Source organism: Phyllobates terribilis, unplaced genomic scaffold, assembly GCF_046119375.1.
Source record: "Phyllobates terribilis strain yellow unplaced genomic scaffold, ASM4611937v1 Scaffold_74__1_contigs__length_7073193, whole genome shotgun sequence".
NCBI classification, from domain to species: domain Eukaryota; kingdom Metazoa; phylum Chordata; class Amphibia; order Anura; family Dendrobatidae; genus Phyllobates; species Phyllobates terribilis.
In genome coordinates this window covers 2,261,070-2,287,546 of record NW_027362834.1, presented here as the reverse complement: position 1 = coordinate 2,287,546, position 26,477 = coordinate 2,261,070, and the positions used below count along the sequence as shown (strand labels likewise).

General features: G+C 45.2%; 20 non-coding genes across 20 annotated transcripts; all 20 read left to right on the top strand.

The window, feature by feature from the left end:
• Positions 1–421: 421 nt before the first annotated feature.
• LOC141194773 (U2 spliceosomal RNA) lies at positions 422–612 on the top strand. Its single transcript, XR_012267393.1, has one exon. It is a non-coding gene; the product is annotated as a U2 spliceosomal RNA (small nuclear RNA).
• Positions 613–1,733: 1,121 nt separating this feature from the next.
• LOC141194772 (U2 spliceosomal RNA) lies at positions 1,734–1,924 on the top strand. Its single transcript, XR_012267392.1, has one exon. It is a non-coding gene; the product is annotated as a U2 spliceosomal RNA (small nuclear RNA).
• Positions 1,925–3,048: 1,124 nt separating this feature from the next.
• Positions 3,049–3,239, top strand: LOC141194771 (U2 spliceosomal RNA). Its single transcript, XR_012267391.1, has one exon. It is a non-coding gene; the product is annotated as a U2 spliceosomal RNA (small nuclear RNA).
• Positions 3,240–4,358: 1,119 nt separating this feature from the next.
• Positions 4,359–4,549, top strand: LOC141194770 (U2 spliceosomal RNA). The gene has a single exon (XR_012267390.1). It is a non-coding gene; the product is annotated as a U2 spliceosomal RNA (small nuclear RNA).
• A 1,121-nt stretch (positions 4,550–5,670) lies between these two features.
• LOC141194769 (U2 spliceosomal RNA) lies at positions 5,671–5,861 on the top strand. The gene has a single exon (XR_012267389.1). It is a non-coding gene; the product is annotated as a U2 spliceosomal RNA (small nuclear RNA).
• A 1,118-nt stretch (positions 5,862–6,979) lies between these two features.
• On the top strand, positions 6,980–7,170 carry LOC141194767 (U2 spliceosomal RNA). The gene has a single exon (XR_012267387.1). It is a non-coding gene; the product is annotated as a U2 spliceosomal RNA (small nuclear RNA).
• Positions 7,171–8,292: 1,122 nt separating this feature from the next.
• LOC141194766 (U2 spliceosomal RNA) lies at positions 8,293–8,483 on the top strand. The gene has a single exon (XR_012267386.1). It is a non-coding gene; the product is annotated as a U2 spliceosomal RNA (small nuclear RNA).
• A 1,119-nt stretch (positions 8,484–9,602) lies between these two features.
• LOC141194765 (U2 spliceosomal RNA) lies at positions 9,603–9,793 on the top strand. The gene has a single exon (XR_012267385.1). It is a non-coding gene; the product is annotated as a U2 spliceosomal RNA (small nuclear RNA).
• A 1,120-nt stretch (positions 9,794–10,913) lies between these two features.
• LOC141195758 (U2 spliceosomal RNA) lies at positions 10,914–11,104 on the top strand. The gene has a single exon (XR_012268336.1). It is a non-coding gene; the product is annotated as a U2 spliceosomal RNA (small nuclear RNA).
• A 1,123-nt stretch (positions 11,105–12,227) lies between these two features.
• LOC141194764 (U2 spliceosomal RNA) lies at positions 12,228–12,418 on the top strand. Its single transcript, XR_012267384.1, has one exon. It is a non-coding gene; the product is annotated as a U2 spliceosomal RNA (small nuclear RNA).
• A 1,120-nt stretch (positions 12,419–13,538) lies between these two features.
• On the top strand, positions 13,539–13,729 carry LOC141194763 (U2 spliceosomal RNA). Its single transcript, XR_012267383.1, has one exon. It is a non-coding gene; the product is annotated as a U2 spliceosomal RNA (small nuclear RNA).
• A 1,115-nt stretch (positions 13,730–14,844) lies between these two features.
• LOC141196196 (U2 spliceosomal RNA) lies at positions 14,845–15,035 on the top strand. Its single transcript, XR_012268760.1, has one exon. It is a non-coding gene; the product is annotated as a U2 spliceosomal RNA (small nuclear RNA).
• Positions 15,036–16,153: 1,118 nt separating this feature from the next.
• On the top strand, positions 16,154–16,344 carry LOC141195787 (U2 spliceosomal RNA). The gene has a single exon (XR_012268364.1). It is a non-coding gene; the product is annotated as a U2 spliceosomal RNA (small nuclear RNA).
• Positions 16,345–17,466: 1,122 nt separating this feature from the next.
• LOC141195786 (U2 spliceosomal RNA) lies at positions 17,467–17,657 on the top strand. The gene has a single exon (XR_012268363.1). It is a non-coding gene; the product is annotated as a U2 spliceosomal RNA (small nuclear RNA).
• Positions 17,658–18,779: 1,122 nt separating this feature from the next.
• LOC141196094 (U2 spliceosomal RNA) lies at positions 18,780–18,970 on the top strand. The gene has a single exon (XR_012268660.1). It is a non-coding gene; the product is annotated as a U2 spliceosomal RNA (small nuclear RNA).
• A 1,127-nt stretch (positions 18,971–20,097) lies between these two features.
• LOC141194760 (U2 spliceosomal RNA) lies at positions 20,098–20,288 on the top strand. Its single transcript, XR_012267381.1, has one exon. It is a non-coding gene; the product is annotated as a U2 spliceosomal RNA (small nuclear RNA).
• Positions 20,289–21,405: 1,117 nt separating this feature from the next.
• Positions 21,406–21,596, top strand: LOC141196083 (U2 spliceosomal RNA). The gene has a single exon (XR_012268649.1). It is a non-coding gene; the product is annotated as a U2 spliceosomal RNA (small nuclear RNA).
• A 1,121-nt stretch (positions 21,597–22,717) lies between these two features.
• LOC141196100 (U2 spliceosomal RNA) lies at positions 22,718–22,907 on the top strand. The gene has a single exon (XR_012268666.1). It is a non-coding gene; the product is annotated as a U2 spliceosomal RNA (small nuclear RNA).
• Positions 22,908–24,028: 1,121 nt separating this feature from the next.
• On the top strand, positions 24,029–24,219 carry LOC141195790 (U2 spliceosomal RNA). Its single transcript, XR_012268367.1, has one exon. It is a non-coding gene; the product is annotated as a U2 spliceosomal RNA (small nuclear RNA).
• A 1,122-nt stretch (positions 24,220–25,341) lies between these two features.
• On the top strand, positions 25,342–25,532 carry LOC141195995 (U2 spliceosomal RNA). Its single transcript, XR_012268564.1, has one exon. It is a non-coding gene; the product is annotated as a U2 spliceosomal RNA (small nuclear RNA).
• The last annotated feature ends 945 nt before the right edge of the window (positions 25,533–26,477 follow it).

The window sequence follows — 26,477 nt, the reverse complement described above, 5'->3', positions numbered from 1 at the left end:
TGCGCGTGTCATAATAGGCTCTGAGCCTTTATATACCTGCGCACAGCAGCAGCCACCTTCAGTCTGCTGCTGGACAGCCAGCAGCAGCAGCAGCAGGAGAGGTAATTAATCAGCAACCCTCCTGCTAAGGGTAGACAGCTGCTCGTTCCACCCCCCCCCCCGCCTTAATTGGTTCTCCTCCCTTCCAACGGTGTTGAGGCGGGTGGGAACAGCCGGGGGTTGAGGGTACTGTGCTAAAAGAGGTGGAGTTATGCAGATCTAAAACGCGTGGATTGCAGCAGCAGCAAGCCGAAAAGTGCAGGCATGTGAGGGATCTAGAGGTTGACAGCATGTCTTCTTAACGGGAGTCCAGGTGGCCATCTCCACAAATGGACTTTTCAGAATCCTTGGGTGGCACCGTAGTCGGAAACCAATTCTGGTTATCGCTTCTCGGCCTTTTGGCTAAGATCAAGTGTAGTATCTGTTCTTATCAGTTTAATATCTGATACGTCCCCTATCTGGGGACCATATATTAAATGGATTTTTAGAACAGGGAGATGGAAAAAGAGCTTGCTCTGTCCACTCCACGCATTGACCTGGTATTGCAGTATCTCCAGGACCGGTGCACCCCTTCTTTAATGCAGTTTCTAAAATCAGAAAGAATTGAATTCAATGCTTTTTGTTCATTTTGCTTGTTTGTCGGATTTTGGGATGGACTCTTTGGCTTTGCTTTTCTTCTCCTCATTGGATTTTTCATGTTAAAAGTTGCAGAAGCCAGATGACAAGCTCATTTTGGTTCAACTTCAGCAACTGTGCATTGCATTGCCATGTAATGTAATGTAATGCAATGCTATCTATCTAGCTCTCCCTCTATACTTCCTTTTGGATAAACAGACATATTAGGCAAGCATTTTGGAGCTTTCACCTAAATAACTACAGGTGGTGAGATAAACTGCACAATATAATTGACCTTTCAGTATATTGTTGCACACACACCATCTATTTAGCAAATGCCCTTGTTATCAACAGCAGCCTTTTAAACTCACCTGAGCTAACAGGTATGTGAGCTGGTTACTCTGCTGCGCTTAAAATTTCTTTTTTGGTTTGCTACAATGCCTTTTCTGAAACGTTGTCTCCCTCTGCTGGAACACTGACTTCTTTCATTTAATGCCTGCAGACTATAAAAGAGAAACCAACCCAAAAAGTTTGGTTGATTAGTCTGTGGCATTCTTTTAAACTGTTGCTTATGGCGGTCTCTGTGAGCTTCTCAGTGACATTCAGCCATCCAGGTATCCCGCCTGCAGTAGACGGAATGTGGCAATGGAACGCTGGCTGCGCGTGTCATAATAGGCTCTGAGCCTTTATATACCTGCGCACAGCAGCAGCCACCTTCAGTCTGCTGCTGGACAGCCAGCAGCAGCAGCAGCAGGAGAGGTAATTAATCAGCAACCCTCCTGCTAAGGGTAGACAGCTGCTCGTTCCACCCCCCCCCCCGCCTTAATTGGTTCTCCTCCCTTCCAACGGTGTTGAGGCGGGTGGGAACAGCCGGGGGTTGAGGGTACTGTGCTAAAAGAGGTGGAGTTATGCAGATCTAAAACGCGTGGATTGCAGCAGCAGCAAGCCGAAAAGTGCAGGCATGTGAGGGATCTAGAGGTTGACAGCATGTCTTCTTAACGGGAGTCCAGGTGGCCATCTCCACAAATGGACTTTTCAGAATCCTTGGGTGGCACCGTAGTCGGAAACCAATTCTGGTTATCGCTTCTCGGCCTTTTGGCTAAGATCAAGTGTAGTATCTGTTCTTATCAGTTTAATATCTGATACGTCCCCTATCTGGGGACCATATATTAAATGGATTTTTAGAACAGGGAGATGGAAAAAGAGCTTGCTCTGTCCACTCCACGCATTGACCTGGTATTGCAGTATCTCCAGGACCGGTGCACCCCTTCTTTAATGCAGTTTCTAAAATCAGAAAGAATTGAATTCAATGCTTTTTGTTCATTTTGCTTGTTTGTCGGATTTTGGGATGGACTCTTTGGCTTTGCTTTTCTTCTCCTCATTGGATTTTTCATGTTAAAAGTTGCAGAAGCCAGATGACAAGCTCATTTTGGTTCAACTTCAGCAACTGTGCATTGCATTGCCATGTAATGTAATGTAATGCAATGCTATCTATCTAGCTCTCCCTCTATACTTCCTTTTGGATAAACAGACATATTAGGCAAGCATTTTGGAGCTTTCACCTAAATAACTACAGGTGGTGAGATAAGCTGCACAATATAATTGACCTTTCAGTATATTGTTGCACACACACCATCTATTTAGCAAATGCCCTTGTTATCAACAGCAGCCTTTTAAACTCACCTGAGCTAACAGGTATGTGAGCTGGTTACTCTGCTGCGCTTAAAATTTCTTTTTTGGTTTGCTACAATGCCTTTTCTGAAACGTTGTCTCCCTCTGCTGGAACACTGACTTCTTTCATTTAATGCCTGCAGACTATAAAAGAGAAACCAACCCAAAAAGTTTGGTTGATTAGTCTGTGGCATTCTTTTAAACTGTTGCTTATGGCGGTCTCTGTGAGCTTCTCAGTGACATTCAGCCATCCAGGTATCCCGCCTGCAGTAGACGGAATGTGGCAATGGAACGCTGGCTGCGCGTGTCATAATAGGCTCTGAGCCTTTATATACCTGCGCACAGCAGCAGCCACCTTCAGTCTGCTGCTGGACAGCCAGCAGCAGCAGCAGCAGGAGAGGTAATTAATCAGCAACCCTCCTGCTAAGGGTAGACAGCTGCTCGTTCCACCCCCCCCCCCCCCGCCTTAATTGGTTCTCCTCCATTCCAACGGTGTTGAGGCGGGTGGGAACAGCCGGGGGTTGAGGGTACTGTGCTAAAAGAGGTGGAGTTATGCAGATCTAAAACGCGTGGATTGCAGCAGCAGCAAGCCAAAAAGTGCAGGCATGTGAGGGATCTAGAGGTTGACAGCATGTCTTCTTAACGGGAGTCCAGGTGGCCATCTCCACAAATGGACTTTTCAGAATCCTTGGGTGGCACCGTAGTCGGAAACCAATTCTGGTTATCGCTTCTCGGCCTTTTGGCTAAGATCAAGTGTAGTATCTGTTCTTATCAGTTTAATATCTGATACGTCCCCTATCTGGGGACCATATATTAAATGGATTTTTAGAACAGGGAGATGGAAAAAGAGCTTGCTCTGTCCACTCCACGCATTGACCTGGTATTGCAGTATCTCCAGGACCGGTGCACCCCTTCTTTAATGCAGTTTCTAAAATCAGAAAGAATTGAATTCAATGCTTTTTGTTCATTTTGCTTGTTTGTCGGATTTTGGGATGGACTCTTTGGCTTTGCTTTTCTTCTCCTCATTGGATTTTTCATGTTAAAAGTTGCAGAAGCCAGATGACAAGCTCATTTTGGTTCAACTTCAGAAACTGTGCATTGCATTGCCATGTAATGTAATGTAATGCAATGCTATCTATCTAGCTCTCCCTCTATACTTCCTTTTGGATAAACAGACATATTAGGCAAGCATTTTGGAGCTTTCACCTAAATAACTACAGGTGGTGAGATAAGCTGCACAATATAATTGACCTTTCAGTATATTGTTGCACACACACCATCTATTTAGCAAATGCCCTTGTTATCAACAGCAGCCTTTTAAACTCACCTGAGCTAACAGGTATGTGAGCTGGTTACTCTGCTGCGCTTAAAATTTCTTTTTTGGTTTGCTACAATGCCTTTTCTGAAACGTTGTCTCCCTCTGCTGGAACACTGACTTCTTTCATTTAATGCCTGCAGACTATAAAAGAGAAACCAACCCAAAAAGTTTGGTTGATTAGTCTGTGGCATTCTTTTAAACTGTTGCTTATGGCGGTCTCTGTGAGCTTCTCAGTGACATTCAGCCATCCAGGTATCCCGCCTGCAGTAGACGGAATGTGGCAATGGAACGCTGGCTGCGCGTGTCATAATAGGCTCTGAGCCTTTATATACCTGCGCACAGCAGCAGCCACCTTCAGTCTGCTGCTGGACAGCCAGCAGCAGCAGCAGCAGGAGAGGTAATTAATCAGCAACCCTCCTGCTAAGGGTAGACAGCTGCTCGTTCCACCCCCCCCCGCCTTAATTGGTTCTCCTCCCTTCCAACGGTGTTGAGGCGGGTGGGAACAGCCGGGGGTTGAGGGTACTGTGCTAAAAGAGGTGGAGTTATGCAGATCTAAAACGCGTGGATTGCAGCAGCAGCAAGCCAAAAAGTGCAGGCATGTGAGGGATCTAGAGGTTGACAGCATGTCTTCTTAACGGGAGTCCAGGTGGCCATCTCCACAAATGGACTTTTCAGAATCCTTGGGTGGCACCGTAGTCGGAAACCAATTCTGGTTATCGCTTCTCGGCCTTTTGGCTAAGATCAAGTGTAGTATCTGTTCTTATCAGTTTAATATCTGATACGTCCCCTATCTGGGGACCATATATTAAATGGATTTTTAGAACAGGGAGATGGAAAAAGAGCTTGCTCTGTCCACTCCACGCATTGACCTGGTATTGCAGTATCTCCAGGACCGGTGCACCCCTTCTTTAATGCAGTTTCTAAAATCAGAAAGAATTGAATTCAATGCTTTTTGTTCATTTTGCTTGTTTGTCGGATTTTGGGATGGACTCTTTGGCTTTGCTTTTCTTCTCCTCATTGGATTTTTCATGTTAAAAGTTGCAGAAGCCAGATGACAAGCTCATTTTGGTTCAACTTCAGCAACTGTGCATTGCATTGCCATGTAATGTAATGTAATGCAATGCTATCTATCTAGCTCTCCCTCTATACTTCCTTTTGGATAAACAGACATATTAGGCAAGCATTTTGGAGCTTTCACCTAAATAACTACAGGTGGTGAGATAAGCTGCACAATATAATTGACCTTTCAGTATATTGTTGCACACACACCATCTATTTAGCAAATGCCCTTGTTATCAACAGCAGCCTTTTAAACTCACCTGAGCTAACAGGTATGTGAGCTGGTTACTCTGCTGCGCTTAAAATTTCTTTTTTGGTTTGCTACAATGCCTTTTCTGAAACGTTGTCTCCCTCTGCTGGAACACTGACTTCTTTCATTTAATGCCTGCAGACTATAAAAGAGAAACCAACCCAAAAAGTTTGGTTGATTAGTCTGTGGCATTCTTTTAAACTGTTGCTTATGGCGGTCTCTGTGAGCTTCTCAGTGACATTCAGCCATCCAGGTATCCCGCCTGCAGTAGACGGAATGTGGCAATGGAACGCTGGCTGCGCGTGTCATAATAGGCTCTGAGCCTTTATATACCTGCACACAGCAGCAGCCACCTTCAGTCTGCTGCTGGACAGCCAGCAGCAGCGGCAGCAGGAGAGGTAATTAATCAGCAACCCTCCTGCTAAGGGTAGACAGCTGCTCGTTCCACCCCCCCCCCCGCCTTAATTGGTTCTCCTCCCTTCTAACGGTGTTGAGGCGGGTGGGAACAGCCGGGGGTTGAGGGTACTGTGCTAAAAGAGGTGGAGTTATGCAGATCTAAAACGCGTGGATTGCAGCAGCAGCAAGCCGAAAAGTGCAGGCATGTGAGGGATCTAGAGGTTGACAGCATGTCTTCTTAACGGGAGTCCAGGTGGCCATCTCCACAAATGGACTTTTCAGAATCCTTGGGTGGCACCGTAGTCGGAAACCAATTCTGGTTATCGCTTCTCGGCCTTTTGGCTAAGATCAAGTGTAGTATCTGTTCTTATCAGTTTAATATCTGATACGTCCCCTATCTGGGGACCATATATTAAATGGATTTTTAGAACAGGGAGATGGAAAAAGAGCTTGCTCTGTCCACTCCACGCATTGACCTGGTATTGCAGTATCTCCAGGACCGGTGCACCCCTTCTTTAATGCAGTTTCTAAAATCAGAAAGAATTGAATTCAATGCTTTTTGTTCATTTTGCTTGTTTGTCGGATTTTGGGATGGACTCTTTGGCTTTGCTTTTCTTCTCCTCATTGGATTTTTCATGTTAAAAGTTGCAGAAGCCAGATGACAAGCTCATTTTGGTTCAACTTCAGCAACTGTGCATTGCATTGCCATGTAATGTAATGTAATGCAATGCTATCTATCTAGCTCTCCCTCTATACTTCCTTTTGGATAAACAGACATATTAGGCAAGCATTTTGGAGCTTTCACCTAAATAACTACAGGTGGTGAGATAAGCTGCACAATATAATTGACCTTTCAGTATATTGTTGCACACACACCATCTATTTAGCAAATGCCCTTGTTATCAACAGCAGCCTTTTAAACTCACCTGAGCTAACAGGTATGTGAGCTGGTTACTCTGCTGCGCTTAAAATTTCTTTTTTGGTTTGCTACAATGCCTTTTCTGAAACGTTGTCTCCCTCTGCTGGAACACTGACTTCTTTCATTTAATGCCTGCAGACTATAAAAGAGAAACCAACCCAAAAAGTTTGGTTGATTAGTCTGTGGCATTCTTTTAAACTGTTGCTTATGGCGGTCTCTGTGAGCTTCTCAGTGACATTCAGCCATCCAGGTATCCCGCCTGCAGTAGACGGAATGTGGCAATGGAACGCTGGCTGCGCGTGTCATAATAGGCTCTGAGCCTTTATATACCTGCGCACAGCAGCAGCCACCTTCAGTCTGCTGCTGGACAGCCAGCAGCAGCAGCAGCAGGAGAGGTAATTAATCAGCAACCCTCCTGCTAAGGGTAGACAGCTGCTCGTTCCACCCCCCCCGCCTTAATTGGTTCTCCTCCCTTCCAACGGTGTTGAGGCGGGTGGGAACAACCGGGGGTTGAGGGTACTGTGCTAAAAGAGGTGGAGTTATGCAGATCTAAAACGCGTGGATTGCAGCAGCAGCAAGCCGAAAAGTGCAGGCATGTGAGGGATCTAGAGGTTGACAGCATGTCTTCTTAACGGGAGTCCAGGTGGCCATCTCCACAAATGGACTTTTCAGAATCCTTGGGTGGCACCGTAGTCGGAAACCAATTCTGGTTATCGCTTCTCGGCCTTTTGGCTAAGATCAAGTGTAGTATCTGTTCTTATCAGTTTAATATCTGATACGTCCCCTATCTGGGGACCATATATTAAATGGATTTTTAGAACAGGGAGATGGAAAAAGAGCTTGCTCTGTCCACTCCACGCATTGACCTGGTATTGCAGTATCTCCAGGACCGGTGCACCCCTTCTTTAATGCAGTTTCTAAAATCAGAAAGAATTGAATTCAATGCTTTTTGTTCATTTTGCTTGTTTGTCGGATTTTGGGATGGACTCTTTGGCTTTGCTTTTCTTCTCCTCATTGGATTTTTCATGTTAAAAGTTGCAGAAGCCAGATGACAAGCTCATTTTGGTTCAACTTCAGCAACTGTGCATTGCATTGCCATGTAATGTAATGTAATGCAATGCTATCTATCTAGCTCTCCCTCTATACTTCCTTTTGGATAAACAGACATATTAGGCAAGCATTTTGGAGCTTTCACCTAAATAACTACAGGTGGTGAGATAAGCTGCACAATATAATTGACCTTTCAGTATATTGTTGCACACACACCATCTATTTAGCAAATGCCCTTGTTATCAACAGCAGCCTTTTAAACTCACCTGAGCTAACAGGTATGTGAGCTGGTTACTCTGCTGCGCTTAAAATTTCTTTTTTGGTTTGCTACAATGCCTTTTCTGAAACGTTGTCTCCCTCTGCTGGAACACTGACTTCTTTCATTTAATGCCTGCAGACTATAAAAGATAAACCAACCCAAAAAGTTTGGTTGATTAGTCTGTGGCATTCTTTTAAACTGTTGCTTATGGCGGTCTCTGTGAGCTTCTCAGCGACATTCAGCCATCCAGGTATCCCGCCTGCAGTAGACGGAATGTGGCAATGGAACGCTGGCTGCGCGTGTCATAATAGGCTCTGAGCCTTTATATACCTGCGCACAGCAGCAGCCACCTTCAGTCTGCTGCTGGACAGCCAGCAGCAGCAGCAGCAGCAGGAGAGGTAATTAATCAGCAACCCTCCTGCTAAGGGTAGACAGCTGCTCGTTCCACCCCCCCCCGCCTTAATTGGTTCTCCTCCCTTCCAACGGTGTTGAGGCGGGTGGGAACAGCCGGGGGTTGAGGGTACTGTGCTAAAAGAGGTGGAGTTATGCAGATCTAAAACGCGTGGATTGCAGAAGCAGCAAGCCGAAAAGTGCAGGCATGTGAGGGATCTAGAGGTTGACAGCATGTCTTCTTAACGGGAGTCCAGGTGGCCATCTCCACAAATGGACTTTTCAGAATCCTTGGGTGGCACCGTAGTCGGAAACCAATTCTGGTTATCGCTTCTCGGCCTTTTGGCTAAGATCAAGTGTAGTATCTGTTCTTATCAGTTTAATATCTGATACGTCCCCTATCTGGGGACCATATATTAAATGGATTTTTAGAACAGGGAGATGGAAAAAGAGCTTGCTCTGTCCACTCCACGCATTGACCTGGTATTGCAGTATCTCCAGGACCGGTGCACCCCTTCTTTAATGCAGTTTCTAAAATCAGAAAGAATTGAATTCAATGCTTTTTGTTCATTTTGCTTGTTTGTCGGATTTTGGGATGGACTCTTTGGCTTTGCTTTCCTTCTCCTCATTGGATTTTTCATGTTAAAAGTTGCAGAAGCCAGATGACAAGCTCATTTTGGTTCAACTTCAGCAACTGTGCATTGCATTGCCATGTAATGTAATGTAATGCAATGCTATCTATCTAGCTCTCCCTCTATACTTCCTTTTGGATAAACAGACATATTAGGCAAGCATTTTGGAGCTTTCACCTAAATAACTACAGGTGGTGAGATAAGCTGCACAATATAATTGACCTTTCAGTATATTGTTGCACACACACCATCTATTTAGCAAATGCCCTTGTTATCAACAGCAGCCTTTTAAACTCACCTGAGCTAACAGGTATGTGAGCTGGTTACTCTGCTGCGCTTAAAATTTCTTTTTTGGTTTGCTACAATGCCTTTTCTGAAACGTTGTCTCCCTCTGCTGGAACACTGACTTCTTTCATTTAATGCCTGCAGACTATAAAAGAGAAACCAACCCAAAAAGTTTGGTTGATTAGTCTGTGGCATTCTTTTAAACTGTTGCTTATGGCGGTCTCTGTGAGCTTCTCAGTGACATTCAGCCATCCAGGTATCCCGCCTGCAGTAGACGGAATGTGGCAATGGAACGCTGGCTGCGCGTGTCATAATAGGCTCTGAGCCTTTATATACCTGCGCACAGCAGCAGCCACCTTCAGTCTGCTGCTGGACAGCCAGCAGCAGCAGCAGCAGGAGAGGTAATTAATCAGCAACCCTCCTGCTAAGGGTAGACAGCTGCTCGTTCCACCCCCCCCCGCCTTAATTGGTTCTCCTCCCTTCCAACGGTGTTGAGGCGGGTGGGAACAGCCGGGGGTTGAGGGTACTGTGCTAAAAGAGGTGGAGTTATGCAGATCTAAAACGCGTGGATTGCAGCAGCAGCAAGCCGAAAAGTGCAGGCATGTGAGGGATCTAGAGGTTGACAGCATGTCTTCTTAACGGGAGTCCAGGTGGCCATCTCCACAAATGGACTTTTCAGAATCCTTGGGTGGCACCGTAGTCGGAAACCAATTCTGGTTATCGCTTCTCGGCCTTTTGGCTAAGATCAAGTGTAGTATCTGTTCTTATCAGTTTAATATCTGATACGTCCCCTATCTGGGGACCATATATTAAATGGATTTTTAGAACAGGGAGATGGAAAAAGAGCTTGCTCTGTCCACTCCACGCATTGACCTGGTATTGCAGTATCTCCAGGACCGGTGCACCCCTTCTTTAATGCAGTTTCTAAAATCAGAAAGAATTGAATTCAATGCTTTTTGTTCATTTTGCTTGTTTGTCGGATTTTGGGATGGACTCTTTGGCTTTGCTTTTCTTCTCCTCATTGGATTTTTCATGTTAAAAGTTGCAGAAGCCAGATGACAAGCTCATTTTGGTTCAACTTCAGCAACTGTGCATTGCATTGCCATGTAATGTAATGTAATGCAATGCTATCTATCTAGCTCTCCCTCTATACTTCCTTTTGGATAAACAGACATATTAGGCAAGCATTTTGGAGCTTTCACCTAAATAACTACAGGTGGTGAGATAAGCTGCACAATATAATTGACCTTTCAGTATATTGTTGCACACACACCATCTATTTAGCAAATGCCCTTGTTATCAACAGCAGCCTTTTAAACTCACCTGAGCTAACAGGTATGTGAGCTGGTTACTCTGCTGCGCTTAAAATTTCTTTTTTGGTTTGCTACAATGCCTTTTCTGAAACGTTGTCTCCCTCTGCTGGAACACTGACTTCTTTCATTTAATGCCTGCAGACTATAAAAGAGAAACCAACCCAAAAAGTTTGGTTGATTAGTCTGTGGCATTCTTTTAAACTGTTGCTTATGGCGGTCTCTGTGAGCTTCTCAGTGACATTCAGCCATCCAGGTATCCCGCCTGCAGTAGACGGAATGTGGCAATGGAACGCTGGCTGCGCGTGTCATAATAGGCTCTGAGCCTTTATATACCTGCGCACAGCAGCAGCCACCTTCAGTCTGCTGCTGGACAGCCAGCAGCAGCAGCAGCAGGAGAGGTAATTAATCAGCAACCCTCCTGCTAAGGGTAGACAGCTGCTCGTTCCACCCCCCCCCCGCCTTAATTGGTTCTCCTCCCTTCCAACGGTGTTGATGCGGGTGGGAACAGCCGGGGGTTGAGGGTACTGTGCTAAAAGAGGTGGAGTTATGCAGATCTAAAACGCGTGGATTGCAGCAGCAGCAAGCCGAAAAGTGCAGGCATGTGAGGGATCTAGAGGTTGACAGCATGTCTTCTTAACGGGAGTCCAGGTGGCCATCTCCACAAATGGACTTTTCAGAATCCTTGGGTGGCACCGTAGTCGGAAACCAATTCTGGTTATCGCTTCTCGGCCTTTTGGCTAAGATCAAGTGTAGTATCTGTTCTTATCAGTTTAATATCTGATACGTCCCCTATCTGGGGACCATATATTAAATGGATTTTTAGAACAGGGAGATGGAAAAAGAGCTTGCTCTGTCCACTCCACGCATTGACCTGGTATTGCAGTATCTCCAGGACCGGTGCACCCCTCCTTTAATGCAGTTTCTAAAATCAGAAAGAATTGAATTCAATGCTTTTTGTTCATTTTGCTTGTTTGTCGGATTTTGGGATGGACTCTTTGGCTTTGCTTTTCTTCTCCTCATTGGATTTTTCATGTTAAAAGTTGCAGAAGCCAGATGACAAGCTCATTTTGGTTCAACTTCAGCAACTGTGCATTGCATTGCCATGTAATGTAATGTAATGCAATGCTATCTATCTAGCTCTCCCTCTATACTTCCTTTTGGATAAACAGACATATTAGGCAAGCATTTTGGAGCTTTCACCTAAATAACTACAGGTGGTGAGATAAGCTGCACAATATAATTGACCTTTCAGTATATTGTTGCACACACACCATCTATTTAGCAAATGCCCTTGTTATCAACAGCAGCCTTTTAAACTCACCTGAGCTAACAGGTATGTGAGCTGGTTACTCTGCTGCGCTTAAAATTTCTTTTTTGGTTTGCTACAATGCCTTTTCTGAAACGTTGTCTCCCTCTGCTGGAACACTGACTTCTTTCATTTAATGCCTGCAGACTATAAAAGAGAAACCAACCCAAAAAGTTTGGTTGATTAGTCTGTGGCATTCTTTTAAACTGTTGCTTATGGCGGTCTCTGTGAGCTTCTCAGTGACATTCAGCCATCCAGGTATCCCGCCTGCAGTAGACGGAATGTGGCAATGGAACGCTGGCTGCGCGTGTCATAATAGGCTCTGAGCCTTTATATACCTGCGCACAGCAGCAGTCACCTTCAGTCTGCTGCTGGACAGCCAGCAGCAGCAGCAGCAGGAGAGGTAATTAATCAGCAACCCTCCTGCTAAGGGTAGACAGCTGCTCGTTCCACCCCCCCCCCCCCGCCTTAATTGGTTCTCCTCCCTTCCAACGGTGTTGAGGCGGGTGGGAACAGCCGGGGGTTGAGGGTACTGTGCTAAAAGAGGTGGAGTTATGCAGATCTAAAACGCGTGGATTGCAGCAGCAGCAAGCCGAAAAGTGCAGGCATGTGAGGGATCTAGAGGTTGACAGCATGTCTTCTTAACGGGAGTCCAGGTGGCCATCTCCACAAATGGACTTTTCAGAATCCTTGGGTGGCACCGTAGTCGGAAACCAATTCTGGTTATCGCTTCTCGGCCTTTTGGCTAAGATCAAGTGTAGTATCTGTTCTTATCAGTTTAATATCTGATACGTCCCCTATCTGGGGACCATATATTAAATGGATTTTTAGAACAGGGAGATGGAAAAAGAGCTTGCTCTGTCCACTCCACGCATTGACCTGGTATTGCAGTATCTCCAGGACCGGTGCACCCCTTCTTTAATGCAGTTTCTAAAATCAGAAAGAATTGAATTCAATGCTTTTTGTTCATTTTGCTTGTTTGTCGGATTTTGGGATGGACTCTTTGGCTTTGCTTTTCTTCTCCTCATTGGATTTTTCATGTTAAAAGTTGCAGAAGCCAGATGACAAGCTCATTTTGGTTCAACTTCAGCAACTGTGCATTGCATTGCCATGTAATGTAATGTAATGCAATGCTATCTATCTAGCTCTCCCTCTATACTTCCTTTTGGATAAACAGACATATTAGGCAAGCATTTTGGAGCTTTCACCTAAATAACTACAGGTGGTGAGATAAGCTGCACAATATAATTGACCTTTCAGTATATTGTTGCACACACACCATCTATTTAGCAAATGCCCTTGTTATCAACAGCAGCCTTTTAAACTCACCTGAGCTAACAGGTATGTGAGCTGGTTACTCTGCTGCGCTTAAAATTTCTTTTTTGGTTTGCTACAATGCCTTTTCTGAAACGTTGTCTCCCTCTGCTGGAACACTGACTTCTTTCATTTAATGCCTGCAGACTATAAAAGAGAAACCAACCCAAAAAGTTTGGTTGATTAGTCTGTGGCATTCTTTTAAACTGTTGCTTATGGCGGTCTCTGTGAGCTTCTCAGTGACATTCAGCCATCCAGGTATCCCGCCTGCAGTAGACGGAATGTGGCAATGGAACGCTGGCTGCGGGTGTCATAATAGGCTCTGAGCCTTTATATACCTGCGCACAGCAGCAGCCACCTTCAGTCTGCTGCTGGACAGCCAGCAGCAGCAGGAGAGGTAATTAATCAGCAACCCTCCTGCTAAGGGTAGACAGCTGCTCGTTCCACCCCCCCCCCCCCCCCGCCTTAATTGGTTCTCCTCCCTTCCAACGGTGTTGAGGCGGGTGGGAACAGCCGGGGGTTGAGGGTACTGTGCTAAAAGAGGTGGAGTTATGCAGATCTAAAACGCGTGGATTGCAGCAGCAGCAAGCCGAAAAGTGCAGGCATGTGAGGGATCTAGAGGTTGACAGCATGTCTTCTTAACGGGAGTCCAGGTGGCCATCTCCACAAATGGACTTTTCAGAATCCTTGGGTTGCACCGTAGTCGGAAACCAATTCTGGTTATCGCTTCTCGGCCTTTTGGCTAAGATCAAGTGTAGTATCTGTTCTTATCAGTTTAATATCTGATACGTCCCCTATCTGGGGACCATATATTAAATGGATTTTTAGAACAGGGAGATGGAAAAAGAGCTTGCTCTGTCCACTCCACGCATTGACCTGGTATTGCAGTATCTCCAGGACCGGTGCACCCCTTCTTTAATGCAGTTTCTAAAATCAGAAAGAATTGAATTCAATGCTTTTTGTTCATTTTGCTTGTTTGTCGGATTTTGGGATGGACTCTTTGGCTTTGCTTTTCTTCTCCTCATTGGATTTTTCATGTTAAAAGTTGCAGAAGCCAGATGACAAGCTCATTTTGGTTCAACTTCAGCAACTGTGCATTGCATTGCCATGTAATGTAATGTAATGCAATGCTATCTATCTAGCTCTCCCTCTATACTTCCTTTTGGATAAACAGACATATTAGGCAAGCATTTTGGAGCTTTCACCTAAATAACTACAGGTGGTGAGATAAGCTGCACAATATAATTGACCTTTCAGTATATTGTTGCACACACACCATCTATTTAGCAAATGCCCTTGTTATCAACAGCAGCCTTTTAAACTCACCTGAGCTAACAGGTATGTGAGCTGGTTACTCTGCTGCGCTTAAAATTTCTTTTTTGGTTTGCTACAATGCCTTTTCTGAAACGTTGTCTCCCTCTGCTGGAACACTGACTTCTTTCATTTAATGCCTGCAGACTATAAAAGAGAAACCAACCCAAAAAGTTTGGTTGATTAGTCTGTGGCATTCTTTTAAACTGTTGCTTATGGCGGTCTCTGTGAGCTTCTCAGTGACATTCAGCCATCCAGGTATCCCGCCTGCAGTAGACGGAATGTGGCAATGGAACGCTGGCTGCGCGTGTCATAATAGGCTCTGAGCCTTTATATACCTGCGCACAGCAGCAGTCACCTTCAGTCTGCTGCTGGACAGCCAGCAGCAGCAGGAGAGGTAATTAATCAGCAACCCTCCTGCTAAGGGTAGACAGCTGCTCGTTCCACCCCCCCCCCCGCCTTAATTGGTTCTCCTCCCTTCCAACGGTGTTGAGGCGGGTGGGAACAGCCGGGGGTTGAGGGTACTGTGCTAAAAGAGGTGGAGTTATGCAGATCTAAAACGCGTGGATTGCAGCAGCAGCAAGCCGAAAAGTGCAGGCATGTGAGGGATCTAGAGGTTGACAGCATGTCTTCTTAACGGGAGTCCAGGTGGCCATCTCCACAAATGGACTTTTCAGAATCCTTGGGTGGCACCGTAGTCGGAAACCAATTCTGGTTATCGCTTCTCGGCCTTTTGCCTAAGATCAAGTGTAGTATCTGTTCTTATCAGTTTAATATCTGATACGTCCCCTATCTGGGGACCATATATTAAATGGATTTTTAGAACAGGGAGATGGAAAAAGAGCTTGCTCTGTCCACTCCATGCATTGACCTGGTATTGCAGTATCTCCAGGACCGGTGCACCCCTTCTTTAATGCAGTTTCTAAAATCAGAAAGAATTGAATTCAATGCTTTTTGTTCATTTTGCTTGTTTGTCGGATTTTGGGATGGACTCTTTGGCTTTGCTTTTCTTCTCCTCATTGGATTTTTCATGTTAAAAGTTGCAGAAGCCAGATGACAAGCTCATTTTGGTTCAACTTCAGCAACTGTGCATTGCATTGCCATGTAATGTAATGTAATGCAATGCTATCTATCTAGCTCTCCCTCTATACTTCCTTTTGGATAAACAGACATATTAGGCAAGCATTTTGGAGCTTTCACCTAAATAACTACAGGTGGTGAGATAAGCTGCACAATATAATTGACCTTTCAGTATATTGTTGCACACACACCATCTATTTAGCAAATGCCCTTGTTATCAATAGCAGCCTTTTAAACTCACCTGAGCTAACAGGTATGTGAGCTGGTTACTCTGCTGCGCTTAAAATTTCTTTTTTGGTTTGCTACAATGCCTTTTCTGAAACGTTGTCTCCCTCTGCTGGAACACTGACTTCTTTCATTTAATGCCTGCAGACTATAAAAGAGAAACCAACCCAAAAAGTTTGGTTGATTAGTCTGTGGCATTCTTTTAAACTGTTGCTTATGGCGGTCTCTGTGAGCTTCTCAGTGACATTCAGCCATCCAGGTATCCCGCCTGCAGTAGACGGAATGTGGCAATGGAACGCTGGCTGCGCGTGTCATAATAGGCTCTGAGCCTTTATATACCTGCGCACAGCAGCAGCCACCTTCAGTCTGCTGCTGGACAGCCAGCAGCAGCAGCAGCAGGAGAGGTAATTAATCAGCAACCCTCCTGCTAAGGGTAGACAGCTGCTCGTTCCACCCCCCCCGCCTTAATTGGTTCTCCTCCCTTCCAACGGTGTTGAGGCGGGTGGGAACAGCCGGGGGTTGAGGGTACTGTGCTAAAAGAGGTGGAGTTATGCAGATCTAAAACGCGTGGATTGCAGCAGCAGCAAGCCGAAAAGTGCAGGCATGTGAGGGATCTAGAGGTTGACAGCATGTCTTCTTAACGGGAGTCCAGGTGGCCATCTCCACAAATGGACTTTTCAGAATCCTTGGGTGGCACCGTAGTCGGAAACCAATTCTGGTTATCGCTTCTCGGCCTTTTGGCTAAGATCAAGTGTAGTATCTGTTCTTATCAGTTTAATATCTGATACGTCCCCTATCTGGGGACCATATATTAAATGGATTTTTAGAACAGGGAGATGGAAAAAGAGCTTGCTCTGTCCACTCCACGCATTGACCTGGTATTGCAGTATCTCCAGGACCGGTGCACACCTTCTTTAATGCAGTTTCTAAAATCAGAAAGAATTGAATTCAATGCTTTTTGTTCATTTTGCTTGTTTGTCGGATTTTGGGATGGACTCTTTGGCTTTGCTTTTCTTCTCCTCATTGGATTTTTCATGTTAAAAGTTGCAGAAGCCAGATGACAAGCTCATTTTGGTTCAACTTCAGCAACTGTGCATTGCATTGCCATGTAATGTAATGTAATGCAATGCTATCTATCTAGCTCTCCCTCTATACTTCCTTTTGGATAAACAGACATATTAGGCAAGCATTTTGGAGCTTTCACCTAAATAACTACAGGTGGTGAGATAAGCTGCACAATATAATTGACCTTTCAGTATATTGTTGCACACACACCATCTATTTAGCAAATGCCCTTGTTATCAACAGCAGCCTTTTAATCTCACCTGAGCTAACAGGTATGTGAGCTGGTTACTCTGCTGCGCTTAAAATTTCTTTTTTGGTTTGCTACAATGCCTTTTCTGAAACGTTGTCTCCCTCTGCTGGAACACTGACTTCTTTCATTTAATGCCTGCAGACTATAAAAGAGAAACCAACCCAAAAAGTTTGGTTGATTAGTCTGTGGCATTCTTTTAAACTGTTGCTTATGGCGGTCTCTGTGAGCTTCTCAGTGACATTCAGCCATCCAGGTATCCCGCCTGCAGTAGACGGAATGTGGCAATGGAACGCTGGCTGCGCGTGTCATAATATGCTCTGAGCCTTTATATACCTGCGCACAGCAGCAGCCACCTTCAGTCTGCTGCTGGACAGCCAGCAGCAGCAGCAGCAGGAGAGGTAATTAATCAGCAACCCTCCTGCTAAGGGTAGACAGCTGCTCGTTCCACTCCCCCCCCCCGCCTTAATTGGTTCTCCTCCCTTCCAACGGTGTTGAGGCGGGTGGGAACAGCCGGGGGTTGAGGGTACTGTGCTAAAAGAGGTGGAGTTATGCAGATCTAAAACGCGTGGATTGCAGCAGCAGCAAGCCGAAAAGTGCAGGCATGTGAGGGATCTAGAGGTTGACAGCATGTCTTCTTAACATGAGTCCAGGTGGCCATCTTCACAAATGGACTTTTCAGAATCCTTGGGTGGCACCGTAGTCGGAAACCAATTCTGGTTATCGCTTCTCGGCCTTTTGGCTAAGATCAAGTGTAGTATCTGTTCTTATCAGTTTAATATCTGATACGTCCCCTATCTGGGGACCATATATTAAATGGATTTTTAGAACAGGGAGATGGAAAAAGAGCTTGCTCTGTCCACTCCACGCATTGACCTGGTATTGCAGTATCTCCAGGACCGGTGCACACCTTCTTTAATGCAGTTTCTAAAATCAGAAAGAATTGAATTCAATGCTTTTTGTTCATTTTGCTTGTTTGTCGGATTTTGGGATGGACTCTTTGGCTTTGCTTTTCTTCTCCTCATTGGATTTTTCATGTTAAAAGTTGCAGAAGCCAGATGACAAGCTCATTTTGGTTCAACTTCAGCAACTGTGCATTGCATTGCCATGTAATGTAATGTAATGCAATGCTATCTATCTAGCTCTCCCTCTATACTTCCTTTTGGATAAACAGACATATTAGGCAAGCATTTTGGAGCTTTCACCTAAATAACTACAGGTGGTGAGATAAGCTGCACAATATAATTGACCTTTCAGTATATTGTTGCACACACACCATCTATTTAGCAAATGCCCTTGTTATCAACAGCAGCCTTTTAATCTCACCTGAGCTAACAGGTATGTGAGCTGGTTACTCTGCTGCGCTTAAAATTTCTTTTTTGGTTTGCTACAATGCCTTTTCTGAAACGTTGTCTCCCTCTGCTGGAACACTGACTTCTTTCATTTAATGCCTGCAGACTATAAAAGAGAAACCAACCCAAAAAGTTTGGTTGATTAGTCTGTGGCATTCTTTTAAACTGTTGCTTATGGCGGTCTCTGTGAGCTTCTCAGTGACATTCAGCCATCCAGGTATCCCGCCTGCAGTAGACGGAATGTGGCAATGGAACGCTGGCTGCGCGTGTCATAATATGCTCTGAGCCTTTATATACCTGCGCACAGCAGCAGCCACCTTCAGTCTGCTGCTGGACAGCCAGCAGCAGCAGCAGCAGGAGAGGTAATTAATCAGCAACCCTCCTGCTAAGGGTAGACAGCTGCTCGTTCCACTCCCCCCCCCCGCCTTAATTGGTTCTCCTCCCTTCCAACGGTGTTGAGGCGGGTGGGAACAGCCGGGGGTTGAGGGTACTGTGCTAAAAGAGGTGGAGTTATGCAGATCTAAAACGCGTGGATTGCAGCAGCAGCAAGCCGAAAAGTGCAGGCATGTGAGGGATCTAGAGGTTGACAGCATGTCTTCTTAACATGAGTCCAGGTGGCCATCTTCACAAATGGACTTTTCAGAATCCTTGGGTGGCACCGTAGTCGGAAACCAATTCTGGTTATCGCTTCTCGGCCTTTTGGCTAAGATCAAGTGTAGTATCTGTTCTTATCAGTTTAATATCTGATACGTCCCCTATCTGGGGACCATATATTAAATGGATTTTTAGAACAGGGAGATGGAAAAAGAGCTTGCTCTGTCCACTCCACGCATTGACCTAGTATTGCAGTATCTCCAGGACCGGTGCACCCCTTCTTTAATGCAGTTTCTAAAATCAGAAAGAATTGAATTCAATGCTTTTTGTTCATTTTGCTTGTTTGTCGGATTTTGGGATGGACTCTTTGGCTTTGCTTTTCTTCTCCTCATTGGATTTTTCATGTTAAAAGTTGCAGAAGCCAGATGACAAGCTCATTTTGGTTCAACTTCAGCAACTGTGCATTGCATTGCCATGTAATGTAATGTAATGCAATGCTATCTATCTAGCTCTCCCTCTATACTTCCTTTTGGATAAACAGACATATTAGGCAAGCATTTTGGAGCTTTCACCTAAATAACTACAGGTGGTGAGATAAGCTGCACAATATAATTGACCTTTCAGTATATTGTTGCACACACACCATCTATTTAGCAAATGCCCTTGTTATCAACAGCAGCCTTTTAAACTCACCTGAGCTAACAGGTATGTGAGCTGGTTACTCTGCTGCGCTTAAAATTTCTTTTTTGGTTTGCTACAATGCCTTTTCTGAAACGTTGTCTCCCTCTGCTGGAACACTGACTTCTTTCATTTAATGCCTGCAGAGTATAAAAGAGAAACCAACCCAAAAAGTTTGGTTGATTAGTCTGTGGCATTCTTTTAAACTGTTGCTTATGGCGGTCTCTGTGAGCTTCTCAGTGACATTCAGCCATCCAGGTATCCCGCCTGCAGTAGACGGAATGTGGCAATGGAACGCTGGCTGCGCGTGTCATAATAGGCTCTGAGCCTTTATATACCTGCGCACAGCAGCAGCCACCTTCAGTCTGCTGCTGGACAGCCAGCAGCAGCAGCAGCAGCAGGAGAGGTAATTAATCAGCAACCCTCCTGCTAAGGGTAGACAGCTGCTCGTTCCACCCCCCCCCCCCCAGCCTTAATTGGTTCTCCTCCCTTCCAACGGTGTTGAGGCGGGTGGGAACAGCCGGGGGTTGAGGGTACTGTGCTAAAAGAGGTGGAGTTATGCAGATCTAAAACGCGTGGATTGCAGCAGCAGCAAGCCGAAAAGTGCAGGCATGTGAGGGATCTAGAGGTTGACAGCATGTCTTTTTAACGGGAGTCCAGGTGGCCATCTCCACAAATGGACTTTTCAGAATCCTTGGGTGGCACCGTAGTCGGAAACCAATTCTGGTTATCGCTTCTCGGCCTTTTGGCTAAGATCAAGTGTAGTATCTGTTCTTATCAGTTTAATATCTGATACGTCCCCTATCTGGGGACCATATATTAAATGGATTTTTAGAACAGGGAGATGGAAAAAGAGCTTGCTCTGTCCACTCCACGCATTGACCTGGTATTGCAGTATCTCCAGGACCGGTGCACCCCTTCTTTAATGCAGTTTCTAAAATCAGAAAGAATTGAATTCAATGCTTTTTGTTCATTTTGCTTGTTTGTCGGATTTTGGGATGGACTCTTTGGCTTTGCTTTTCTTCTCCTCATTGGATTTTTCATGTTAAAAGTTGCAGAAGCCAGATGACAAGCTCATTTTGGTTCAACTTCAGCAACTGTGCATTGCATTGCCATGTAATGTAATGTAATGCAATGCTATCTATCTAGCTCTCCCTCTATACTTCCTTTTGGATAAACAGACATATTAGGCAAGCATTTTGGAGCTTTCACCTAAATAACTACAGGTGGTGAGATAAGCTGCACAATATAATTGACCTTTCAGTATATTGTTGCACACACACCATCTATTTAGCAAATGCCCTTGTTATCAACAGCAGCCTTTTAAACTCACCTGAGCTAACAGGTATGTGAGCTGGTTACTCTGCTGCGCTTAAAATTTCTTTTTTGGTTTGCTACAATGCCTTTTCTGAAACGTTGTCTCCCTCTGCTGGAACACTGACTTCTTTCATTTAATGCCTGCAGACTATAAAAGAGAAACCAACCCAAAAAGTTTGGTTGATTAGTCTGTGGCATTCTTTTAAACTGTTGCTTATGGCGGTCTCTGTGAGCTTCTCAGTGACATTCAGCCATCCAGGTATCCCGCCTGCAGTAGACGGAATGTGGCAATGGAACGCTGGCTGCGCGTGTCATAATAGGCTCTGAGCCTTTATATACCTGCGCACAGCAGCAGCCACCTTCAGTCTGCTGCTGGACAGCCAGCAGCAGCAGCAGGAGAGGTAATTAATCAGCAACCCTCCTGCTAAGGGTAGACAGCTGCTCGTTCCACCCCCCCCCCGCCTTAATTGGTTCTCCTCCCTTCCAACGGTGTTGAGGCGGGTGGGAACAGCCGGGGGTTGAGGGTACTGTGCTAAAAGAGGTGGAGTTATGCAGATCTAAAACGCGTGGATTGCAGCAGCAGCAAGCCGAAAAGTGCAGGCATGTGAGGGATCTAGAGGTTGACAGCATGTCTTCTTAACGGGAGTCCAGGTGGCCATCTCCACAAATGGACTTTTCAGAATCCTTGGGTGGCACCGTAGTCGGAAACCAATTCTGGTTATCGCTTCTCGGCCTTTTGGCTAAGATCAAGTGTAGTATCTGTTCTTATCAGTTTAATATCTGATACGTCCCCTATCTGGGGACCATATATTAAATGGATTTTTAGAACAGGGAGATGGAAAAAGAGCTTGCTCTGTCCACTCCACGCATTGACCTGGTATTGCAGTATCTCCAGGACCGCTGCACCCCTTCTTTAATGCAGTTTCTAAAATCAGAAAGAATTGAATTCAATGCTTTTTGTTCATTTTGCTTGTTTGTCGGATTTTGGGATGGACTCTTTGGCTTTGCTTTTCTTCTCCTCATTGGATTTTTCATGTTAAAAGTTGCAGAAGCCAGATGACAAGCTCATTTTGGTTCAACTTCAGCAACTGTGCATTGCATTGCCATGTAATGTAATGTAATGCAATGCTATCTATCTAGCTCTCCCTCTATACTTCCTTTTGGATAAACAGACATATTAGGCAAGCATTTTGGAGCTTTCACCTAAATAACTACAGGTGGTGAGATAAGCTGCACAATATAATTGACCTTTCAGTATATTGTTGCACACACACCATCTATTTAGCAAATGCCCTTGTTATCAACAGCAGCCTTTTAAACTCACCTGAGCTAACAGGTATGTGAGCTGGTTACTCTGCTGCGCTTAAAATTTCTTTTTTGGTTTGCTACAATGCCTTTTCTGAAACGTTGTCTCCCTCTGCTGGAACACTGACTTCTTTCATTTAATGCCTGCAGACTATAAAAGAGAAACCAACCCAAAAAGTTTGGTTGATTAGTCTGTGGCATTCTTTTAAACTGTTGCTTATGGCGGTCTCTGTGAGCTTCTCAGTGACATTCAGCCATCCAGGTATCCCGCCTGCAGTAGACGGAATGTGGCAATGGAACGCTGGCTGCGCGTGTCATAATAGGCTCTGAGCCTTTATATACCTGCGCACAGCAGCAGCCACCTTCAGTCTGCTGCTGGACAGCCAGCAGCAGCAGCAGCAGGAGAGGTAATTAATCAGCAACCCTCCTGCTAAGGGTAGACAGCTGCTCGTTCCACCCCCCCCCCCGCCTTAATTGGTTCTCCTCCCTTCCAACGGTGTTGAGGCGGGTGGGAACAGCCGGGGGTTGAGGGTACTGTGCTAAAAGAGGTGGAGTTATGCAGATCTAAAACGCGTGGATTGCAGCAGCAGCAAGCCGAAAAGTGCAGGCATGTGAGGGATCTAGAGGTTGACAGCATGTCTTCTTAACGGGAGTCCAGGTGGCCATCTCCACAAATGGACTTTTCAGAATCCTTGGGTGGCACCGTAGTCGGAAACCAATTCTGGTTATCGCTTCTCGGCCTTTTGGCTAAGATCAAGTGTAGTATCTGTTCTTATCAGTTTAATATCTGATACGTCCCTATCTGGGGACCATATATTAAATGGATTTTTAGAACAGGGAGATGGAAAAAGAGCTTGCTCTGTCCACTCCACGCATTGACCTGGTATTGCAGTATCTCCAGGACCGGTGCACCCCTTCTTTAATGCAGTTTCTAAAATCAGAAAGAATTGAATTCAATGCTTTTTGTTCATTTTGCTTGTTTGTCGGATTTTGGGATGGACTCTTTGGCTTTGCTTTTCTTCTCCTCATTGGATTTTTCATGTTAAAAGTTGCAGAAGCCAGATGACAAGCTCATTTTGGTTCAACTTCAGCAACTGTGCATTGCATTGCCATGTAAAGTAATGTAATGCAGTGCTATCTATCTAGCTCTCCCTCTATACTTCCTTTTGGATAAACAGACATATTAGGCAAGCATTTTGGAGCTTTCACCTAAATAACTACAGGTGGTGAGATAAGCTGCACAATATAATTGACCTTTCAGTATATTGTTGCACACACACCATCTATTTAGCAAATGCCCTTGTTATCAACAGCAGCCTTTTAAACTCACCTGAGCTAACAGGTATGTGAGCTGGTTACTCTGCTGCGCTTAAAATTTCTTTTTTGGTTTGCTACAATGCCTTTTCTGAAACGTTGTCTCCCTCTGCTGGAACACTGAATTCTTTCATTTAATGCCTGCAGACTATAAAAGAGAAACCAACCCAAAAAGTTTGGTTGATTAGTCTGTGGCATTCTTTTAAACTGTTGCTTATGGCGGTCTCTGTGAGCTTCTCAGTGACATTCAGCCATCCAGGTATCCCGCCTGCAGTAGACGGAATGTGGCAATGGAACGCTGGCTGCGCGTGTCATAATAGGCTCTGAGCCTTTATATACCTGCGCACAGCAGCAGCCACCTTCAGTCTGCTGCTGGACAGCCAGCAGCAGCAGCAGCAGGAGAGGTAATTAATCAGCAACCCTCCTGCTAAGGGTAGACAGCTGCTCGTTCCACCCCCCCCCCCGCCTTAATTGGTTCTCCTCCCTTCCAACGGTGTTGAGGCGGGTGGGAACAGCCGGGGGTTGAGGGTACTGTGCTAAAAGAGGTGGAGTTATGCAGATCTAAAACGCGTGGATTGCAGCAGCAGCAAGCCGAAAAGTGCAGGCATGTGAGGGATCTAGAGGTTGACAGCATGTCTTCTTAACGGGAGTCCAGGTTGCCATCTCCACAAATGGACTTTTCAGAATCCTTGGGTGGCACCGTAGTCGGAAACCAATTCTGGTTATCGCTTCTCAGCCTTTTGGCTAAGATCAAGTGTAGTATCTGTTCTTATCAGTTTAATATCTGATACGTCCCCTATCTGGGGACCATATATTAAATGGATTTTTAGAACAGGGAGATGGAAAAAGAGCTTGCTCTGTCCACTCCACGCATTGACCTGGTATTGCAGTATCTCCAGGACCGGTGCACCCCTTCTTTAATGCAGTTTCTAAAATCAGAAAGAATTGAATTCAATGCTTTTTGTTCATTTTGCTTGTTTGTCGGATTTTGGGATGGACTCTTTGGCTTTGCTTTTCTTCTCCTCATTGGATTTTTCATGTTAAAAGTTGCAGAAGCCAGATGACAAGCTCATTTTGGTTCAACTTCAGCAACTGTGCATTGCATTGCCATGTAATGTAATGTAATGCAATGCTATCTATCTAGCTCTCCCTCTATACTTCCTTTTGGATAAACAGACATATTAGGCAAGCATTTTGGAGCTTTCACCTAAATAACTACAGGTGGTGAGATAAGCTGCACAATATAATTGACCTTTCAGTATATTGTTGCACACACACCATCTATTTAGCAAATGCCCTTGTTATCAACAGCAGCCTTTTAAACTCACCTCAGCTAACAGGTATGTGAGCTGGTTACTCTGCTGCGCTTAAAATTTCTTTTTTGGTTTGCTACAATGCCTTTTCTGAAACGTTGTCTCCCTCTGCTGGAACACTGACTTCTTTCATTTAATGCCTGCAGACTATAAAAGAGAAACCAACCCAAAAAGTTTGGTTGATTAGTCTGTGGCATTCTTTTAAACTGTTGCTTATGGCGGTCTCTGTGAGCTTCTCAGTGACATTCAGCCATCCAGGTATCCCGCCTGCAGTAGACGGAATGTGGCAATGGAACGCTGGCTGCGCGTGTCATAATAGGCTCTGAGCCTTTATATACCTGCGCACAGCAGCAGCCACCTTCAGTCTGCTGCTGGACAGCCAGCAGCAGCAGCAGCAGGAGAGGTAATTAATCAGCAACCCTCCTGCTAAGGGTAGACAGCTGCTCGTTCCACTCCCCCCCCCCGCCTTAATTGGTTCTCCTCCCTTCCAACGGTGTTGAGGCGGGTGGGAACAGCCGGGGGTTGAGGGTACTGTGCTAAAAGAGGTGGAGTTATGCAGATCTAAAACGCGTGGATTGCAGCAGCAGCAAGCCGAAAAGTGCAGGCATGTGAGGGATCTAGAGGTTGACAGCATGTCTTCTTAACGGGAGTCCAGGTGGCCATCTCCACAAATGGACTTTTCAGAATCCTTGGGTGGCACCGTAGTCGGAAACCAATTCTGGTTATCGCTTCTCGGCCTTTTGGCTAAGATCAAGTGTAGTATCTGTTCTTATCAGTTTAATATCTGATACGTCCCCTATCTGGGGACCATATATTAAATGGATTTTTAGAACAGGGAGATGGAAAAAGAGCTTGCTCTGTCCACTCCACGCATTGACGTGGTATTGCAGTATCTCCAGGACCGGTGCACCCCTTCTTTAATGCAGTTTCTAAAATCAGAAAGAATTGAATTCAATGCTTTTTGTTCATTTTGCATGTTTGTCGGATTTTGGGATGGACTCTTTGGCTTTGCTTTTCTTCTCCTCATTGGATTTTTCATGTTAAAAGTTGCAGAAGCCAGATGACAAGCTCATTTTGGTTCAACTTCAGCAACTGTGCATTGCATTGCCATGTAATGTAATGTAATGCAATGCTATCTATCTAGCTCTCCCTCTATGCTTCCTTTTGGATAAACAGACATATTAGGCAAGCATTTTGGAGCTTTCACCTAAATAACTACAGGTGGTGAGATAAGCTGCACAATATAATTGACCTTTCAGTATATTGTTGCACACACACCATCTATTTAGCAAATGCCCTTGTTATCAACAGCAGCCTTTTAAACTCACCTGAGCTAACAGGTATGTGAGCTGGTTACTCTGCTGCGCTTAAAATTTCTTTTTTGGTTTGCTACAATGCCTTTTCTGAAACGTTGTCTCCCTCTGCTGGAACACTGACTTCTTTCATTTAATGCCTGCAGACTATAAAAGAGAAACCAACCCAAAAAGTTTGGTTGATTAGTCTGTGGCATTCTTTTAAACTGTTGCTTATGGCGGTCTCTGTGAGCTTCTCAGTGACATTCAGCCATCCAGGTATCCCGCCTGCAGTAGACGGAATGTGGCAATGGAACGCTGGCTGCGCGTGTCATAATAGGCTCTGAGCCTTTATATACCTGCGCACAGCAGCAGCCACCTTCAGTCTGCTGCTGGACAGCCAGCAGCAGCAGCAGCAGGAGAGGTAATTAATCAGCAACCCTCCTGCTAAGGGTAGACAGCTGCTCGTTCCACCCCCCCCCCCGCCTTAATTGGTTCTCCTCCCTTCCAACGGTGTTGAGGCGGGTGGGAACAGCCGGGGGTTGAGGGTACTGTGCTAAAAGAGGTG